We start from the raw sequence: 22,490 nt of genomic DNA, 5'->3' as shown, positions 1-22,490 counted from the left end.
GAGTACTGGGATTAGAGGTGGGTGCCAGCACACCCAGCTAAGGATCCCTTGTTTTGAGTACAAATGTGGGAGTTGGAAGCTGGTCCGGTCCAGCTCAGAGTCTCAGAGTTTGTGGAGCTAGGTCTAAGACTCAAGGCTAGTCCTCCTCACTTTCCCACGTACTCTACCCTCAATCTTTGCATTTCATAATTTCTTACATTTTCTCTTGGCTGACCTTCCCAGTTTGGGAATATTTCTTCCTGGAACAATGGAAAGAGTCTGTAAAAGTGTCTTTCTGTAGAAAGTACTCGCAATATATTTGCATCATGAATGAGCAACTTATGTTGAGAAGTGTTATACTCGGTCTCTCAAATGTCTGGCTGGTTCTCCCTGCTACAGAGGTTTGGATTCGAATCAGTTAATCTAGACAGCGGAGAAAGCGATTCTCTTGGAGCAACAGCACAAAGAACAAATTGCCCCTTCTTTATGTGCCGGCCTTTCCTGTATTTTCAGGGCTGTCCCTCTTTGAGGGAATATTAAATATTACAGTTGCTATCAAGTGCCTTGACAAATCTTTGTCAGGGAACACCTCTCACCAATGGAGAATTAGACAAAGTGACAGGGTTAATTCCCAACAGGACAAAAAGGTGTTGGTGGTGCAAGGCTATTGCTGCCCCAAGAGACACATCAATTACGTCCCTGACAGTCTGAAGAGCGGTGGAGACGGGGCTTCATCTGTGCGCAGAATATTACCTCCTTTCATCATTCACCCGAGCCTTTGATGCTCTTCCTGCTGTGAACGTGGAGTAAATCAAGGTGCTTTCTTCAAACCTGAGTTTGGAAATTCCATTTGTGTGCGGGCTGACAATGATTGGGTAGAAATGAACTCTCAATGCGCAAAGGGAAGGCCGACCCTCGCATCAGCGTGCCCCAGGTAACTCGCGTCTACCCTCCTGCCGAAGATCACCCACCTTCTTCAGGAGCCCAGGGAATTACCAGTCTGCGGAGTGGAAAGGTTAAATGAGTTTCATCATCTTCCAGCTAAGATGACAATTCTGGTGTCAGGTTTCATTTGGGTGACGCATGTCATCCTGGGAAGGGCCAGCAGCGTGCCCGCAGCCTCTCAGGAGTCCTGCAGGACAGACATTCAGGCAATGAGTTTGGTGAGGATGGCAATTGGAGGCTGCTCTGTGTTCCCAGGGAATGGTCTCTGTCTGAGAGTTTTGTCTCTAGCTGCAGAACACACCTCTGCCACCCTATATATTTATGTCAGTAAAAATTCATGTCATCTGCCATGATGAAAGCACCGAGCAAGGCCAACGTGGGCTTCAAAACTTGACGCTACCTTCACCATCCAAGTCTATGAGTATTTCTGCTAGGTGTAAAATGACTACCTGAATTCTAAACTAGCCTGCATTGCTCTTCTTTGTAAGGGAGTAAACTGTTAAGGCTTAATATTAAACCAACTTCATAGTTGAAATTCAGTAAATTTATGTTGAATGATTGAGTATTATGATGTGCAATTAGATTTCTTCCTCAAGACCTTGTTACCTAGACTGTGCTTCACAGATCACAGTATCTGCATTATCTGCAAATGTTCAAAAAAAAGTACCCAACCTCAGGGCCCACTCTGGACCACCTAAATTAGAAGCAATCAGTCCCTACCTACCTACCTATCTATCTAGTATATATGTAAAATATATATTAAAATATATATCTTTAAATTAAAAGATATATCTTTTAAATTAAAAATAAAATTATATTTTATATGTAAGAAAACTAGAAATAAATAACAAAAACTTTGGAAATCATAAATAAATAGAAACCAAACAACTCAAATATATATATATATATATATATATATATATATATATATATATGATAAGGTATAGTTATATATATATTTGATTAAAACATGCACTTTTATTTCCTGAGTTTGTTTTGTTGAGGTGCATTTTCAGTGTATAGAATATTTATACAAATTGTAATGTTAAAACCAGTTACCTTAATTCTTGTTTCTTTCTTTTTTGGTGCTTGGCTTTTAAGAAAAGCTTTTATTGGTGCATTATAATCATACATCTTAGTGAGGTTATATATCATGTCTATCATGTATATATCATGGTTTCTTTTATTGATAACTCTTTTTCCTATTAGGTAATAAACTGTATGAGAAGGCAAGGCTCCTCTCACTCATGTGTGTTTTTGTTCTGTTGATGAACATGCAGTGATAACTGTGGCATAAATATAGGTATTTTAGCTAGGTGTAGTGGGGGCCGGGATGTAGCTCAGTGGCAAAGCGCCTGCTTTGCAGGTGTGGCGCTCTGAGTTCAATCCCCGGGTCTACAAAAGACAAAAAAAAAAAAAAAAAAAAAAAAAAAAAGAACCCCTTTAAAAAAATAAGCTAAGAACAAACAAACAAACAAACAAATAAACAAACAAAAACTAACTAGGTGTGGTGGTGCCTGCCTATGATCCCAGTACTTGGGAAGCTGAGACAGGAAAATAGCAGGTTCAAGGCCAGCCTCAGCAACTTATACACTCAGCAATTAAGTGAGATCCAGCTTCCAAATTAAAAAAAAAAAAAAAGTCTGGGTTACACTGGCATGGTGGTGCACACTTGTAATCCCAGCATTTGGGAGGCTGAGACCAGAGGATCATGGTTCGTGGACAGCCTCAGCTACTTAGTGAGGCCCTCTGCAACTTAGTGAGACTCTGTTTCAAAATACAGAATAAAAAATAGGGCAGGGGATGTAGCTCAGATGTCAAATGCCCCTGGGTTCCATCTCCCCAGACCTAAAAAAAAAAAAAAAAAAAAAAAAAAAAAAGCCCCTGGGTTCAATCCTCAGTATAAAATAAAATAAAATAAAATAAAGCTTCTTTATTCTATACAAGGATAATTGTATGTATAGAAGAAAATTGTATGTTTGCAAGAATATCAGACTGACCAGTTGTTACTTTGGTTCTCTTGCTTAGCTGATTGGAAACATCACTGACTTCCAAAAGGCCCCATCTACATTTTCCTTTCTTTACATACCTTCTTCTTCACAAAGAAATTACTTGCCAACTCTCCGAGGTAGAAACCCTCAGCTTTGACTCCTGAGACCAGTCAGTTCTCTTTCTCTCTCTCAGAACTGCCTTCCTCAAAGAGAGCGGAGTGGCATCTTTCACCCTCAACCTGGCCCCAGCTCCCCAGCACTTTGCCATCAACCAATATCTCATATGTTGGCACAGAAGCATTTCCTCTAGCCTGTGGGGGCTTTGGGTTTAAGCTAAAGTGTGTGTGTGTGTGTGTGTGTGTGTGTGTGTGTGTGTGTGTGTTGCTCTGTGCTTTGCGGTGAACTCTGTAGCAGCTTTTACCATTCTGTGGGTGTTTTCTCGAACTGTAGTGGAACCACTGAATCTCTAGCAGTTGCTGCTGTTTCTGCAAAAAATGGCTTCAAGTGTCACCTTGCCGGCTCCACTCTGGGGCAACCACAATGATGAAGAGGCGAGAACTCTCCACATGTGTTCTTCACCTCCCTGACAGTCTGATAAGATCAAGCAACAGGGCTTCAGGCGTCTGAGGGCACCGGGCTCAGAGCTGAGGGGGTGGGAGTGAACAGCCTTCTTGTGGGGCCCCTGGAACGCCTGTGTCCCCACTGTCCCCCACCAAGGGGACTGGCCCCAGTGGTGAGAGAAAAGCTGAGTCTCCAGAAGAGTCTGTAAGTGCATTTCAGGCCCAGAAAAGGCGAAGAAAAAGTTCTTTTCCAAGGACCCAGCTTTCTTTTATCTTGTCACTGCAGTTGGTCATTTCTCCCTTACTAAAAGCTATAAGAAAATTTTTACATGTACACGTACACCCACCCAAGTCAGAACAAGATTTTGTGCGAAGGCCCTTATATTTATTATCTCTAATTGCCTCTCTGCTCTGACACTGGCTCAGGGTCTCTGCTTCCACACTCAAGAGGAGACACAGGTGTCAGGTTAGAGACCACAGCCAGGCTGACCAGCTGACCCCACAGCTGGGTTGGGACAATGCAAGGGGCGCTGTTTTAATGGGCATTTCCACTTTTTATTTTTATTATCGAATGATTCCTTACAGTTCAGAAAATCAACCCCTGATTGGGATAGGATTACCCCATAATCATGTTGTGGGCAGGGATTATCTGGGTCTAATCTTTATTATCAAAGTCAGACTGGATCATCTCACTGACATCACCTGATAGTGCAACACAGGATGGTAGGAGTCTGGGAATCCACAATGTGAGGGGCGTGTGCAAATTGTTTGTGTGCACGGGATGTTGTGAGATCGTGCATTGGTCCTACACGGTGGGTGGTTCAGAAGCCTTCCTGCAGTGCAACTGAGGGTGGCAGGTGGTCAGGGTGTTTATTTGTTTTTACAAATGAGGAATTGAGTCAAGGTGAAGGAACTTAATTGGATCAAGGATACATTGTGCATCAAAAGCACAACTAGTAACAAAAAGAGGGGCCTCGGCCAGCTAATCACTGTTTCCGCCTCAACTCTAGAAAAGAAACCTGTTTTCAACAAGCAGCTGTTCATTTTAGTTCTTAACAGAAAGATGCTGAAGGAGACAAATTAACAAGGAGCAAGCAGAGGAAGGCGAAATAGAGACGTGCTTCTACTTAATGCCGGTAATGTCCCAGTTTCCTTCACTGGGCATTGAACCCTAGGGACATTCTATCTTCAGGCCTCACCAGCTTTTGAAACAAGGTCTCACTAAGTTGATAAGAAACTCACTCTTGCTGAGGCTGTACTCAAACCTGCGATCCTTCTGTCTCAGCCTCCCAAGTACTGGGATTACAGGCCTGTACCACCCTGTCTGGCCTAGGTCCCTTCACTTTTTTTTTTTTTTTTTCGGTACTGGGAATGGAATTCAGGGGCATTCTACCTCTGAACTACACCTCCAGCCCTACTTTTTAGTCTTTTTTCTTTCTTTCTTTCTTTCTTTCTTTCTTTCTTTCTTTTTTTTTTTTTTTTTTTTTTTTTTTTTTTTAGTGGTACTAGGGTTCCTGGAAACCCTTCTACCTCTGGGCTACACTCCCAGACCCATTTTATACTTTTTTATTTGGAAACAGGGTCTCTTAAGCTGCTTCCAACTTGTGTGATCCTCCTGTCTCCACCTCCCAAGCACAGGGATTACAAGCATGCGCCACCATGCCTGGCTAGTGTTTTTATCATTCTAAACAGGGTCTCACTGAGTTGTGAAGGGCTTTGCTACCTAGCTGAGTCTCCGCAAACCGTGATCCTTCACTTTCAGCCTCCGGAATGCTGAGACGACAAGCGTGCGCCACCATGCCTGGCAGGTCTCTTCACTTTTTTTTTTTTTTTTTGGTGGTACTGGGGTTCCTGGAAGCCCTTCTACCTCCGGGCTACACTCCCAGACCTATTTTATATTTTTGAAACAGGGTCTCTTACGCCAGCGCAGCTGGCTTCGAACCTGAGCGATCCTCCTGTCTCCGCCTCCCAAGCGCGGAGATTACAAGCGTGCGCCACCACGCCCGGCCTTGGTCCCTTCACTTCTTTTTTTTTTTTTTTTTTTTTTTTTGTGGTACTGGGGTTCCTGGAAACCCTTCTCCGGGTTACACACCCAGACCTATTTTATATTTTTATTTGGAAATGGTCTCTTAAGCCAGCGAGGCTGGCTTTGAACCGTGATCCTCCTGTCTCCGTCTCCCAAGTGTGGGGATTACAAGCGTGTGCCACCACGCCCAGTGGTCCCTTCACTTCTAATGATGTATTGCTAACTTTGCTTCTTGGGTGGGGAATTTAATGCTATGAGCAACGTGCACAAGGTCACTAGGTAAATAAGAGTGGCGTTGATGTGGGAACTCTGCAGGCATCTCCCTGGTCCACACTGCCTCCCACATCAGAAATGCAAAGCAGGCAGCAGAGTCCCTGACTTGGCCTCACGGGAGCTCACAGCTCTCAATGTGTCTGGCTGTCCACAGGTTTCCCGCCTGTGAGTGAGTTCAGCCTTTGCTTCTTGGAACCTGGTTTGGCTAAGAAGTTGTGGCCACTGCCTGCGAGGGCTGCACTGAGGTATTGTGAACACCAACCACAGCATCCACCTCTCCCTAGCCCTGGCCTCTCTCTTTAGTCACATGTGGTTGGCTCTATGTATATTAAAAAAAAATTGCTTTCATGGGCATAGGCATGGTGGCACCCTCCTGTAATCTCAGGTCTTGGGAGGCTGAGATAGGAGGATCACAGTTTCAAGGCCAGCCTCAGCAATTTAGCCAGGCCCTCTGAAACTTAGTGAGATCCTGTTTCAAAATAAAAAATAAAAGCTGGGCATGGTGGCACACGCTTGTAATCCCAGCATTTGGGAGGCTGAGACTGGAAGATCGTGGTTTGCGGACAGCCTCAGCTACTTAGTGAGGCCCTCCGCAACTCAGTGAGACCCTGTTTTAAAATAAAGAATAAAAAATAGGGCAGGGGTTGTAGCTCGGAGGCCAAATGCCTCTGTATTCCACCCCCAGACCCGAAATAAATAAATAAATAAATAAATAAATAAATAAATAAAGCTTGAGGTATGGTTTTGAGGTAGAATGCCCCTGAGTTCAATCCTCAATAAAAACAAAACAATTGCTTTGATTCTCACTCAGGGAAATAGGGTGCTTTTGAGATTACCCAGTCTGTAACTGAGAAAACACTTCCTGCCTATCCTCCAGATGCCAAAGAAATCTAATAGCCGTCAGCACCAAGGGCAACAGGAGTGAAATCCAGGGTCCCCACACCTTGCAGCCTGGTCTTCTAACTCCAAGAAAGAGGGGAGGCGGCAGGGGTGATGGGCTGGCGGTGTTACTTACTAGGTTGTCTAACCCCAAGCCCAGCACTGGTCCTTCGGAGCTACTTACGGAAGCCACTATACTCACATGTCACTGGGCTCTTCCAGAGGGCAGTTTAACAAAAGGGAGCCCCTTGCTCGGAGAAGTTGGTGTAGCTTTCTTTTCTCCTACTATCCTTGGGCCTTTTGGGGTCAGCTCTTAGTTGGCTTGGTTTTTTTTTTTCCCCAGGTTTGGTTAAAGATGCTAAGTCCAAAGCCGGTGTGGTGGTGGTGCATACTTATAATCCGAGCAAACGGAGGCTGAGACCAGAACATCGCGGTTCGCGGATAGCCTCAGCTACTTAGGTGAGACCCTTCTCAACTTAGACCCTATTTCAAAATAAAGAATAAAAAATAGTGCTGGGGGTGTAGCTCAGAGGTTGAATGCCCCTGGACTCCATCCCCAGACCCACCCCCACACACAAAAAATGCTAAGTCTATGATGCTGTGCAGAGTGGCTTTTAAGCAATCCTCGTCACTGTTGGGCCAATGGTTCTCAAACATTACTGAGTACTCCTGTTTCCAACCCTGAGCAGCAAACAGGCCTCCCAACTTCAGGATCTCAGATTCTTGCAGAAACAGGACCAACTAACTCTACCCCGTGAGTTTCTCCAGGGAGTTTCTGCTTGGGTAAAGTCAGAAAAGAAGCTGGGTGTGGTGGCACACGCTTGTAATCCCAGCATTGGGAGGCTGAGGTAGGAGGATCGTGGTTGGAGGACAGCCTTAACTACTACTTAGTGAGGTTCTTTGCAACTCAGTGAGACCCTGTCTCAAAATGGAGAATGAAAATAGGACTGGGGGTATAGCTTGAAGGTAGAATGTCCCTGGGTTTCATGCCCTGTACCGAACAAAAAAAAAAAAAAAAAAAAACAACAAAAAAAAAGAGAGAATCCTGGGGCCTAATCAAACTCTTCCCTATCTTCTCCAACGTGTTGTGTGAGTTTCTTTTTCTTCAACACACATTATGCAACGAGGGAGAAACCATTTACCCTCACTTTAAGGACAAGGACACAGTCACTTCTGACTGTCTCCCAGGTCCCCCGGTGCCTCTTTCCTCTCAACACTCCTCCTCCTTCTTGGAGGAGTAGGAGACGTTGATCTTGTTTTCAGAAGCCTGGTCTGAGTCAGCCTAGTGCCAGATCTTGATTCAAAAATTTTGAGGTAGCCGGGCACGCCTGTAATCCCAGTACTTGGGAGGCTGAGATTGGAGGATAGCAGGTTCAAGACCGGCCTTAGCGGCTTGGTGAGACTCTCAGTAACCTAGCAAGACTCTGTTTCAAAACAAAACAACAACAAAAAATTTAAAAGAAATTGAGCTAATGTTACTCCACTGTCACAGAATTTCAAAGCTGGAGAAGCCTGCAGTCTTTCTCTTCCAACTCTGCCATTTTACCAATGGTCAGGAGAACCATGAGGCCTGGCGCTGTGGAGGAGCAGGACTCACTGCCTGGCCTCCAGGCTCCCAGCCTGCTGGTGGCCATTAGCACAGCCATTTCTTTCTTTTTATTGAGCGTAGCATCGGGACAAGAAGGCTTTATAGCTCTAGCTCTTGTCACCTTCTCCTGCGTGTTGTTCTTGTATTCTGTTACAGATCTGCTTCTGACCCTCACTGAAGGGGTCACTGGCAGTGACCCCGGGAAACAGAGAGAGAAAGAAGGTTGGTCGTGACCCAATCAAGCCATGGTTACTACATTTATCAGGACTGGAGCCGGTTTTTACAACATACAGAAGCGAAAGTGGAGGGAAAGTAGGGGCCATAGAGAGGGGTTCCGGGAAGAGGGCGGGCAGGGGCGACACCATTCGTTCCGGGGTCGCACATGATCCCCGCGGTACGAGATCCCAGAGCCTCAAGTGGAGCTCAGAAACCTGCCCAGGGCAGGGTGGTGAAGACACAAGCGCGTGAGAAACTGGCGACCCAGGGATTCTCGCAAAGCTTGTGTTCCATTACCAACTAACCGAGGCAGGAAGGAAGATAATTCTAAAAACAATTATTAGGAATGTCTTAAAGAAATAGTGGTTCTTAAATGTTGAACTTATGAAAAATGTGACATCTTGCTCTCTTCCTACCTCCAGAGATTCTTTCACAGCTTAGCTTGGAGGCCAGAAGTATGTTTTTCTTGTTCTTGTTCTTTGTGGTTCATCTTGGCCATCAGTGGGGGCCATTTTTGGCCCTGGGGATTGAACTTGGGGACACTCTACCTCTGAGCTACACTGCCAGCCCTTTTTATTTGAAACAGGGTGTACTGTGTATTCTTTTAAAACAAACTTTTTTTGGGGGGTGGAATAATTTTAGATTTAAAAAAAGTTGCAAAGATAGATCAGGAATTTGTTATACACTTCACACTTATCCCATTTCCTTTGATTAAAAAAAAATTGCTGTAAAATCTGCATAACAGAGCTGGGCATGGTGGTACACACTTGGAATACCAGCATTCGGGACCCTGAGACCAGAGGATCGGGTTTGAGGACAGCCAAAGCTACTTAGTGAGGCCCTCCGCAACTTAGTGAGACCCTGTTTCAAATTAAAGAATAACAACTAGAGCAGGGGGTGTAACTCGGAGGTCAAATGCCCCCAGGTTCCATCCTCAGACCTGCAAGAAAAAATCTGCATAACATAAAGTTTGCTCTTTGGGCCATTTTATAATAAATAATAATAATAATAATAATAATAATAATAATAATAATAATATTAGTGGTGCTGGGGATGGAACTCAGGGGCTTTCTACCTTTGGGTTACACTCCCAGACCTGTTTTGTATTTTATTTGGAAACAGGGTCTCACTAAGTAGCTGAGGCTGGCTTTGAACCAGTGCGATCCTCCTGTCTCAGCCTCCCAAGCGTGGGAATTATAAGCATGCGCCACCACACCCGGCCTCTTTGGGCCATTTTAAAGTAGGTGGAGTTCGGTGGCATTAAACACATTCATATAATTGTATAACCATTACCATCATCCATCTCCAGCTTTTGTATATTTCCGCAGTGAAACTCTGTACCCATTCACACTCACTTCCTCTCAGCCACTGGCACCCTGTTCTGTTTTCTGTCTCTATAGATTTAATAACTCATAGTACCTCATATGAGTGCAATCATGCAATATTTGTCCTGTCAGGTCTGGCTCATTTCACTCAGCATCGTGTCTTCAAGGTTCACTCACACGTGTCAGAATTCCATCTGTTTTTAAGACTGAATAATATTCCATTGCATGCATATGTCCCATTTTGTTTACCCTTTCATAGGTTGATGGGTAATTGGATTGTTTCTAGCTCTTGGTTATTGTGAATAATATAGTTGTGAACATGGGTATGAAAATATCTGTTTGGGTGCCTGCGTTCAATTCCTTTGGGCATATACACAGAAGCCTAATGTTAATTTCCTACGTAAGCGGAGTACCTGTCTATTCATAGGCTACAGACTTACTCAGATTTCATTATTGTTTTACTAAAATATGATTTTATTATAAGCACTCTAGGAAATTCTGGCTTGAAAAACATTGATTTTCTTTTTTATTTATTTTTATTATTATTATTATTATTTTGGTGGTACTGGGGTTCTTGGAAATCCTTCTACCTCCTGGCTACACTCCCAGACCCATTTTTATATTTTTATTTGGAAACAGGGTCTCCTAAGCCAGCGCGGCTGGCTTCAAACCTGCGCGATCCTCCTGTCTCTGCCTCCCAAGCCCGGGGATTACGAGCGTGCGCCACCACGCCCGGCTTGGTTTTTTTTTTCTTAAGTGATGAATTCAGTGTGCTAAGCGGTGTCATTGTTACAGGCAAAGCAGACCCTGACGGAGGATCCGTGTGCTGAATTCAGAGCAAGGCTTACGGCAGATGGTGGCAATTCACTACCTTTAACTGGGCCTCAGGTTTTCTCATCTTTCAAAGAGGAACGCTGGAGTGTGTGCGTAGCTTGAGAACTATCTAGAATGTTCTGGAGGGAAGAAGCTTAGGATGCAGTTACTCTCCAGGTCAGAACTTCAGAAAGTGCTTCCTCAGATCCAAAGCGCATTCCAACCCCATCCAAAGCACATCTCTCCAGTCTAGACTCCACGACAGTAGAAGGTAGATGTCACCTCTGGGATGGAATCCTGTGTTCAGACAATACCAGACAAACAAGAAATAGGGAAAGCCTCTGGATCATGTTCCATTTGAAGCTTTTCTCTGGGAATCTGAATCTGAGGAAGCACTCCTTTGATGGGACAGGAGAAGGCACAGATCTATATTTTCCTGGTTAAAAAAGTCTGCTGCAGTTTCCCAAGTACCTACAGCTAGTTTTATTTCACCATTCACTCACTCAACACTATTTATTAAGAACCAAGAAAGTTCCCGGACTTTTCTAGGCAATGAGGATGCAGAGGTTGGTGAGTGGAGTCTTTGCCTCAATGCGCACACAGCCTGGTAAAAGAAACAGACAGATACACATGTAAACATGCCAGGGAGCAGTGGTTATTTTAACTTGATTATTTTTGCATGAAATAAGCACATATATTTGCTAAATTGTAGAAGTCCTAGGACTCTTTTATAGCAGCATAGGTTCTTTTTTCTTGGTGACTTGTAGTCATACATCTTGATGGAGACATGATGGTAGAGGCATACATGCACCCATCACCCAACTAGCCCTGAGCTTCTTATAAAGCAGCACGGGAATATTTTCTATAGAAACCAGCCCAATGGAGCCCGGCAGTGCTGAACCCCTGCTGAATAACAGGGGGAAGAAGAGGTAAAGGCCTCTAAGCATGAGGAGCAGCATTGTTACTGCTGCCGCAGGCATCTGGTGTTCTTCAAGCACTGTTTCAACTCGGTCTTCTCATGAGACTCTTGGGGGGCAAGCGTGAAGTGAACGCGGCAGCGGGGACGTCTTTCTGATGCTGCTTTGGATGCAGCACTGGCGATGTGCCATTCACAGTGGAAGGATGGGAAACCAAAAGTGGAACCCAAGCTCCTTGAAGGCTGCGTTAAAACCAGGAAGCGAGGGGAATTCAGAGAGGGGAGGAGCTGGGCTGAAATCTGGCTTGGATTCTGTTAATCTCAGTGGCTTGCGAAAAGCCCTAGAGGACCCTTAACTGGGGGAGCGGCGGTCATGACCTCAGCCCTAACATAGTTACATCTTCTCAAGGAGGTGTCAATTCCTGGGGACCCCCTTGTGGCAGCCTTGACTCAGAAATAAAGTCACCAGCTACTACAGCACATCGTCACACACCACTTCCTGAAGGGCTTTGGGTTTTCCCTAGAAGGTGCTGGTTCATGTACAGTCCAGCTGGGAGCAGACTGGATCCTGTTCTTTTTAACAAATATATGCATATCCGATCCATAAATAAAGGATCCCTTTAGGGATAGAAAAGGAGAAATAGGGCTGGCCTCATACAATTTTCTGTCTGTACACACACACACACACACACACACACACACACACACACGACCACACACACAGTTTATTTATTATCTGTGCTTTACAGTGTGTACATCAGAGGTAGACACAGAAATAGGAAAAGCAAGAAGGACCTCAGAAAGGGGGAATATAAATCAGCTAGTGACCTAGTCTATACAGCTTTGCAAACTCTGGGATAACAGGTATTAAACAAAGGCAGAACTCTGTGGTTGCGTAAGTTTTGAAAAAATCAAATCAAACAAATTCAAACGTTGACTGTCAAGTCTCTAAGAATTGCCACCAGGCTAATGGAATTGTAAATCTCTTTTCTAACATCTGTGGCCATTCAACAAAGTTTTCTTCGGAAAGCATCTTGCAGAAGAGATGCAGAGCACCCGTTTGGGAGACAGTGACCCAGGCCAAGGTAGTTAGATTGTTTGAACATTAGAATTTCAATTAAAGATATATGATGGATTATAGTTGTCTCATTAGATAAAAGGACTTTTTTAGGTTCTAAGTTACAAATGAATTTTTAGATTAGTTATATGAGTTCATAGAACCACCTAACAAATTATCTCTTTAGTGGTGGTTTAATTGTAAATATAAAATTATTTTTACTTATCAATTTATTTATTTTTCCTCTACCAGTGTTGAGCACAAGCCAAAGAGGTAACCTAAAAACTTACATAAAACATTATGCACTGGGGGAAGATAATCCCCTAGTGATGTTTTTCAATAATCTTCTTTGATGAAAACCACAAAGTTTAAAATAACTTGAACTCCCTTTCCTTGAATTTCTTTTACTTTCCAGTCATTTACTTGTGATTTGGATGGGAGGTGAAATTCTCTAACTTACATTTAAAATCTATAGCAGGATCCAGAAGATGCTTTCTGATTAGAGGGATTTCCACATGCTTTAAATACCAGATACACATATGACCAAAGCTGGACGTTGTGTCACATTGTTGAAAAAGACAGCCTCTTCTATCAACTAAAATACCCCCCCCCCCATCCCTGAGGCTGTGCGCCAGGGAAACCCTGCAGGCCAGGTCAACCCTTCTTGCAGATGTCATCTTGAGTTTTCTGGCGTGTGCAGGAAGAGTTTGAACAAGATTTTACCAATTGGCGTGGACTCGCAGAGTAGAAACATCATGTCAGTGTTCAAGGAGAAGAGTGATTTTCATTTCATTTTATTTTTAAGACAGAGAGCCTCCTAGAGAGTAAAAATATGTAGAAACTCTCCATCACAGCTATCTTATCTCTATGATGTCATTAGTCTTTATTAACAGAGGCCGACTGGGGCCAGTTATAGCGAAAGTCCCGATAAGGGGGAAATGATCACTTTTTAACTAATTTAGTACATCTGTCATCAGTGGTGATGGACAAGGAAGATCTGGCTATTATGTAATCAATAACATTGGTCCCTAATGAGAGATAGAACGCTAGTTCCTCCCTGATTATCTCTCTCATCGCCCTACCTCAATGTACATGCACACGCACCCCACTCTCACCAGCTGGGTCTGGTTACTTTTTTCTTGGTTCATCTATAGTACCTTGTGTTTCTCTTTATCAGAGAGTTAGACTTGACCACATCATGTTGAAATTAACTGCTTATGTGTCATCTTCTTCATTAAACTTTGAAGTTCTTAAAAATAGGTTCCACATAGTATTTTTTGTAGGACCTGCATATATTTTATATAAATATACAAATATACAAATATCGTATACTTTTTCAGGATGGTAGATTTATAAACATGTTGAACTTCTATAAATTTTTACTTTGTGTATTTTGAGATTATGTTACTAGGTGCATTCATATTTGTAGTATCTGGTATATTTAACTTGTTATCATTAGGATTCTAGATTTTTAAATGTAATTTTTAATGCCTTTATATGTTTTTGTCCTCAAAATTCATTTTGTCTGATAAATACAACAGCCTTGTTTTGGTCAGACTCCAACTAGTATTCTTTTTCTCATCCTTATGTTTTTCAAACTCTATTGACCAGGGCAAAAAAAATTTGATCAGATGTGTTGCATACATTATTATTTTTTTCTTTTTTGGTACTGGGGATTGAACCCAGGGCTATTCTACCTCTGAACTATTTTATTTTTTATTTTGAAACAGAGTCTCCCTAAGTTGCTGAAGCTATTCTTGATCCTACAATCTTCCTGTCTCGGCCTCCCAAGTACTGGGACTATAGGTGTGCACTGCTGCACCTGGCTAACAGTATTATCTTTAGGTTAATTCTGTGGATACTCATTTATACTGTGATTATTGATGAAATGTGATCAGATATTCCCTTTTTAAAATTTAATCTACTTCAAAAAATGAGTGTCCCATCACAAAATAATGCATGGAGATTGTACCTCTAAGGAAGCTACATGTACTATTTTGGGAGTAATATAACTTTGAAACCTAACAAGAGTAATATAACCTTGAAGACAAACCAGGTCAATCTCATTTGTGAGTTCAGTCAAACTTGACAATTATATGCCAGATGATAGACAAATAAATAGCTTTACTACATTCACTTGAGCTTGGGGTCTCTAAACCACTTTTGTTCCCCCAAGATTTGTTGCATGTTTGGAAAAGAAAGAAAATTGAAAGCTTCATGCTAAAGAGAATTTATTTGCTAAAATGTTCATCCTTTCCATGCAAATAATATGAACTCTTTCAAAAACTGAAAGAACGAGGTCTTTAAATTTTGATTTATTTCCTAACATTTTCTCAAAAAGGTATTATCGAGCATTGGAAAAATTGTATTCTAGAACAAGCACTTTCCAAAAGAATAAAATGCAAGCCACATATGTAATTTAAAGTTTTCTAGTAGCCTCATTAAAAAAGTAAATAGAAACCAATGAAATTTATTTTAATACTATACTGTATTAATCCAACATATAAAATATTATTCCATATGCAATCAGCATACAATTTTTGCGAGACATTTTACATTTTTTCATTTTGATTTTTTGAAATTCAATGTGTATTCTATACTTACAATACATCTCAACTTGGACTAGTCACACTTCAGTACTCAATAGCCTCATGCAGCTAGTGGCTACTGCTGGTCTAGAAAAACCCATCATATTAGGAAAAGCCATCTGTTTTCCATATGACATGTGTGTTTTGTTGGGAAGATATTATCATTCCAGTTGATGGGTTTAGCGCTGCTGAGTTGAGCTATAGTATTTGAAAATAGATATTGAGTTCTTAATGTGTTTTAGAACATTGGACATACAACCTTGAACAAGAGTCAATATTTCTCCCTTCATAGAGCTAATTAATATTCTATTATGGAAGATAGATGATAAACTATACAAAAATTGATAACGTCTATGCTGAATAGTTACAGGTGCTAAAGAAACTGAGCAATAAAGAGGAGTAGAAACCGGTAAGGAAGAAAATCCATTGTAGAAATAGCTGTCAGTTGACTTGGGACCGGGAAGGTAATATTTGGTTAATGACCCATCATAGGCAACATTTTATGAAAATAATAGTTTTCAATAACTTTGCTTTTCATTTTAAGTAAAGAAAATTGATCAAATGTGTAAGTTAATCGAATTTTAAGAGTATAATACATGCAAAGGCTGGCCATTGGGTTAAGCATTGTGGATACAATAATGAAGAAGATATATTCAGTCTCTCTGATCCTGGGGTTTGTCCTAGAGGGTGAGTATTAATGTTTTGCAATGATAAATAAGTATAAACTTGTGCTACATAATGATATTTTGGCCAATGACAAATTGCATATACACATGTACAATGGAGGTTCCATAGATTGTCACCGAGGGCATCACACGCGTCTTGGTTTTCTAGTAGACTCTATAATGTTTGCACTAAAATTGTTTAATGATACCTTGATATGCCTTATTCCCTTGTCATTACACAGGTTAGAACTGGGATTATAAATGGAATTCATATAACAAAAGGCCCAACATAGATTTATTGGGCCTGAGGAATGGCTGAGTTCCCTGGGTCAGCACAGAAGGGGGCAGTGAAGATCCCAGGAAAACGGATCCACTGGGCAGATGCTCTTGGGGGCACATTTAATAAACAAAACAGAGGTTTTCCACTGGTTGGAGAAAGGGGTGAGTGGTAGGGTGGGATCTATGGGGCCTTGTAGACGATGTTAAAAACTTGGCTTTTATCTTAGGAGCAGTGGGAAGCCGTTGAAGGTGGTTTGCTTAAACACTGAAGATATTACGAAGATAATTTGATATGATTTTGTTTTGAAATGCTCAGCTCAAGGTCAGAATACTTTATGGGCTCAGACAACCAATTCTTTGTGGAGAGAGAACCACTGAGCTTCTAGAGCCACGACTCCAGGAGAAAAATCATGAAGGACAGTCTCAACGTCCAGCCCTCAGAAAAGAGGCTTTGAGATGATTCGAAGAATGATTTGAGAATGTCTGTCAATGAAAACGTTAAGGAGACAAAGACTAGACAGTTCCTGTCAGAAAAATTTCAAGTTAGGTCGAGAAGGAGTTTTGACTGTTTTAGAAACTTTTATATGGACTACTTAGGGTCCATATACTTGCCTTGGGTATTGGTTAAAATTGCTTTGCAGTTTTTTATTCTGCTCATGATGGCTTCCTCTGTGTGTGTGTGTGTGTGTGTGTGTGTGTGTGTGTGTGTGTGTGTGTAAAATATGCATAGGATTATATATGTTACATATTATAAATTTTTATCTACTTTTATAAATATATATATTTTATTTTTTGCTGAGTAGAGTGCAGTGGGTAGTTATCAGTTGGTTTCTGCTCTTGAAATGATTCTTCTGTATCAATATGATCAAGATACCATTAAAGTTCTTTAGAAGTTGCTGTTGATCAACACAGCTTTTATATTGTATTTGTGTAGGTCACATTTAAATTGTTCAACCTAATGCTTTTTAAAAAACTTGATAAGGAATAATTTAACACTTCCTTATAGCCCAACACATAGGAAACGTATAGAAATTTGAAAGATGTTTATATTTAGAGTTGCCTTGAAATTTTTCACTGATTGAAAATAAGCAGAAAATGATGCATCCAAGTTCCTAGTAATTTGATTATAGAATGTCTTTTATATAAGACATTTTCTTTATAAGATTAATATTAGTGATGGGCAAAATTTATTGAATTATAGTTATGGCTAAACTAGTCTAAATATAATATAGTATGTAATCTTCACTATAAACTTACAGAACAGGCACTACTATCATTGCCATTTTGTAAAGAATCAAACTAAGATACAGAACTGTTAGATATGTGGCCTTTAACCCTGGGCACTGTGAACTAGAGTTGGGACTTAAACGTTGGTGGCACAAGTGAGAAGCTTTTAAGGTTCAGGACCCGTCACTCCTTGGTCAGTGTGGTTCTCCTCCTCCAGGGAAAACCAAGAGGAGTGATTCCCCTGAGGCTCACTGGCAAGTGTATCTTTTTAACTGAAAAGATGTTGGGTAACTGTTTCCATAAACTAAGTGTACCTCCAGGCTGATTGTTTTTTAACTGAAATTATTTTATTTAGAAACTGAGGCTCATTTAAAGTTATACAAAGGAAGAGTCACTGCAGATCCTGCAGGGGTATGTAGTGATGGGAAGGAAAGTGTTGGATTTGGAAAACCAGGACAATTATCTGAAAAAGAACCCACAGCAAAAAGAGACCCCCTGGAGGTAGAAATACAGGAGACTCCCGAGGACTCCATTTTACTCTTTCACATTCCTTGAAAGGGACTTTAATTAAGCTAGCACACATAAGAGAATTTTGATTTTTAAATGCATAAAAATACAAAGATTTTTCTAAAAGAGTAGGGAGGCCAAGACAAGCAAAGTATGGCTGATTTTATTTAATTTTATGTGATATTTTTGTGCATTATAGTCTCATATCATAACTCAGTCCACAGTGATGGTGACGCACATGCACACAGCACTTGGTGGTCTTTCCTTTGGTTCCCTCCCCACTCCCCTTCCCCACACCGAGTATTGAGATCGACATTGTTATTCTCACATATGCCCATATGTCAATGGAAGCGATTTCTTCATCGATCTACCCTCTCCCCCACTTCCCCTAAACCACTATTGTAGGGAAGGCCAGAGACCAATGAGTGCAAAGCAAGGGAGGTATTTCTGAGCCTCCTTCCCCCAGATAGCCTGGATTGACTTCTAACTTCAGTCCTCCCAGTACATGAAAGTCACTGCAGTTCCAAGGCCAAAGCCACGGTCAGTTTCTAGTCCAGGGAGCAAGGGAGGCATTTCTACTGGGGCTGCCACATCCTTTTCCTAAACCATCATTAAAGAGAGTCATTCAGTAAACCATCTGTCCATGATTCTGGAAGGGGGATGAAGCAGATTGGCCTTGGTCATTGGTCAGAGCACTGGTCTTTCCCACAGGAGTGTCCACTGTTACTCTCTTATTTCCCTTCATTCCTCTGCCTGGACTTTCCTGATGAGTTCCTCCTAACGAATTCTTGGCCACTGGTTATAGTGGGTGGATCTCAGCACCCATTCCTAAGACAAGGGACCCTGCAGCTTAAGGTTGTGCTTAGTAGTGCAGTGGCATCCCATCCAGGCTCATCCTCAGAGCTGCATCCATCTCCTTTGCCTGGCCAGGAGCCTGAGGATGCTGCTTGGCCAGGGGGGCTGAGAGGCTACATGTTCACACCAGTGCTGTCAAATTGCTGAGATGAAGAGTCTTTTTTTGTCTTATTCTTTATTTGTATATAGTTTCTTTGTCCTTTTTTATTTTTTTAGAGGAAGGTAGGTACTGGGGATTGAACTCAGGGATATTCTACCTCTGAGCTACACCCCAGCCCTATTTGATGATTTTTTTAAATTTTAAAACAGGGTCAGGCCGGGCGTGATGGCGCACGCTTGTAATCACCGCGCTTGGGAGGCGGAGATAGGAGGATCGCGCAGGTTCGAAGCCAGCTACGCTGGCGTAAGAGACCCTGTTTCAAAAATATAAAATAGGTCTGGGAGTGTAGCCCAGAGGTAGAAGGGCTTCCAGGAACCCCAGTACCACCACACACACACAAAAAAAAATTAAAACAGGGTCTTGCTAAGATGCTAACGCTAGCCCTGAACCTGCAATCTTCTGGTCTCAGCCTCTCAAATATGGGGACTATAAGTGTGTACCACTGTGCCCAGATTCTTTGTTCCTTGCTGGGAAATAACTCTGGGGAGTGGCCAGCCATATTGGGTTCTTTTAATGAAGGAATATAGAGTTGGAGAAAAAGTGGATATACTCATGTGCAGACAGACTTTCAGGGGATAGCTGAGACAAGGAGAGAAGCTCCTTTTGGTTCCTTCACTGCCCCCCTCTCCCCCAAGCTCCCACCCTGATAGCTGCACTGTGTCACGTGATTCAATTCATTTCACAAAAGTCCATCTGAAGAGCCCTAGCTGATTGTGATAGTGGCTTAAAAAAAAAAAAAAAACCCTCCAAGTCTAAGGGACTGAACTGGGAAGAGCTGAAGGCAATTTTCATTGGGAGTGTGGATGACATAAGATACTGAAAGACCTGTGCAGCCAAAGTGCAGGAGAGACAACTGCTTATGTAGAGTGCAGTATTTAATTACTCTGAGACTCCGTTGGAAACCAGTATTGAGTCTAAGGCACCTCACACCGTCAGTTCCTCCATTTATGGGCTTTTCTTCCAACCGCTGAGGGCTTGGCTTATCTGCTGGCTTTCAGTGTTGGGGTTGGGGTTAAGCCACCAGGAGTAGAGAGAGACACAGAACACTTGAAAGAGACAAAAATGAGGTGGTGGAAACACAAAGGTGTGCCTAGAAATACCACCAGTTTTTTTTTTTAAACTAATTCTTATTTTTATAGGATTCTTATGGCCCCACCCCTAAGGGCTGCCATAGGGTATGTGTGATAGGAAGAGCTGCTATTCCTGCTCTGGCTGCAGACACAAGCTGTACCTCTAGCTTAACACCCCAACTCCTGGCCCTAGGTTTTTGGATGCCCAGGCAACCAAAGGCAAGTGATAATAGCCTGCTTTCTGGTGTTTAGCAATGCATTGCATTCCCGAGATGTGAACCAGACCTGCCTGTCACTATCCGTGGTCTAAAGAGCAGCTCCCTGCTGATCCTTCTATCTTTATATTTATTCATTCACTTCTTATCCATCTGACAAATATTTACTGGTTGTCTATGCTGTGCCAGGAACTTGTTTGGGCTCTGTGGCTACAATGGCAATAAAACAACATCCCATTTACCATGTAGATTAAATTTTGAAATCACACCTGATATCTATATAGACAATTTTATTATTTAATCAGTGTATTGCCATTATACATTATAATGAGGTTCACTGTGATCAAAAGGACATATTTTTATTGTATTTCCTCCATTTCCCACCCCACTCCCCTGTCCTCCCTTTCTGATCAGGTTAATTTTATCTGGATTTGTTAATACTCACATGGATGTAATTTGCAGAATGATTTTGCCCTACCAATAGGAGTTTTTTCTAGCACTGAAAAATTCTGTCGAAAATCCAAAATTTCCTTTGATTACATATCTCTCAAGTCTTTTTTTTTTTCATGACTGCTCCCAGCAGTCCTCTCTTTTACATATGAGCTGATTGCTCCTTCACAATTCTTCATTCTGTGCCTTTGCTCCTACTTTTAATGTATGCTTACATTTAGCTAACTTCTTTCATGTCCCTTGGCATATAATACTCTGTCCAGATACTCTAAAAACTGATTGAATATAGGGTCTAAAATTTCGTTCTTATCTAATATCATTCTTGAGCAACTAGTGCAATTGAGTTTTTTTTTCATAACACCAGATTCCACTTTTCACCCCTTTGCATCCTGTTGACTTGATGTACCTAATAATTGGCTCCAATTTGCTTCTGGCTCTCTGCTTGCTCATTTGATGCTGTCTGTTGGCAATGTTGGAACATCTACCTTATTCACTTCTGCATTTGCTGCACAGAGTTCTTAGCACTATAACAGGAACTTAATATATATTTCTTGATCTCCAACAGTCTGATTGACTGGTTGGGACAGAAGTAACAATCTACACAGTACGCAGTGTGACCAGTCTTCAGGAATACAGCACAGATACACAAATTTCAAGGCCTGCCTACAGAGTTCTAGAAATAATTTTTGAATGGCCTGGAAAAGATGAAGAAAAGACCATTGCCAAGCCAAAGAATGATGCTAAATATCAGAGGTTTAGATGTCATCTCCTGCCCTTCAGGGGGATTATGTTTTGGCTGGAGAGCACAAAACTATATAGTTACACTCCTTAACTCATAAAATGGAGAGGGTGAAAAAGACAAAGAAGAAGAAAGAGGAGGAGGAGGAGGAGGAGGAGGAGGAGGAGGAGGAGGAGGAGGAGGGAGCCAGTAGAAGAGGGGGGAGAGAGAAGAGAATGAAGACATTTTTATTTTTAGTGTAACTCCACTATTGACTTGCATGTCTCCCCCTCTTTACTAATATTTCTAGGAAAAACTTAAAGTTAGAAGTAATATGTTCAAAATTCTAGAAAATAAATGTGCCTTAAAAATGTTCATGTGTTTATCTCTGGAACCTGTGAATTTAAGGACATAAACATAGGGGTTCATAAAGCAGAGAGGAGAAAGGGCCAATGAAGAAGACAGAGAATGAGAGCAAGAGAGAGGGAGAGAGAGAGAGAGAGAGAGGGAGAGAGAGAGAGAGAGAGAGAGAGAGAGAGAGAGAGAGAGAGAGGGAGAGAGAGATGGATGTTTGAGGATGCTATAGTGTTGACTTTGAACATTAAGAACAAAGCTACAAGTCAAGGAGGGCAAAACAATATAAACAACTTCTAGAACCTGGAAGAGGAAGGAAAGGGATTCCTCTAGAGATGCTGGTGGGGGGATAGCCATGCCAATGAACATTCTAGGACCTCTAGGATTATAAGGTATATTTATTTTAATAACTGACATTGCAAATTAAAATTGCAAAGTACTAAGGTTCAACTAACAGCGTAAGGGTCTGATAATCTAAGTATACAATCCAAAATGCAGACACAGTGGCAGGTCTGAAGCCCCAAGTGTATAGAAATGGGATTATTTAAGAAGAAGAGAAAACCCTGCTATGTGAGGAGATCTGATTTTTTAAAAACATTTTCCCATGGAGTCAGAAGAACAGAGTTAAGCTTGATGTCTTTGCTGACTTCAACCGGAAAGTTCTACTCTGAGGAAGCTAAATGGTAGTTGCCTTACAGTGATGGCTATGGAGGAGATGTGCCCCTAACAGACACCCCACATAGTATGATAGGGGGTGCACAATGGGATCCCTGAGAGTGTCCTATAGGATGAGAAATGGTGTCCTCTTGAAGTCCATTCACTCTTAAAATCTTC

This window comes from Muscardinus avellanarius (genome assembly GCF_963383645.1).
Source record: "Muscardinus avellanarius genome assembly, chromosome: 1".
NCBI lineage: Eukaryota > Metazoa > Chordata > Mammalia > Rodentia > Gliridae > Muscardinus > Muscardinus avellanarius.
Note: the sequence above shows the minus strand (reverse complement) of the source record.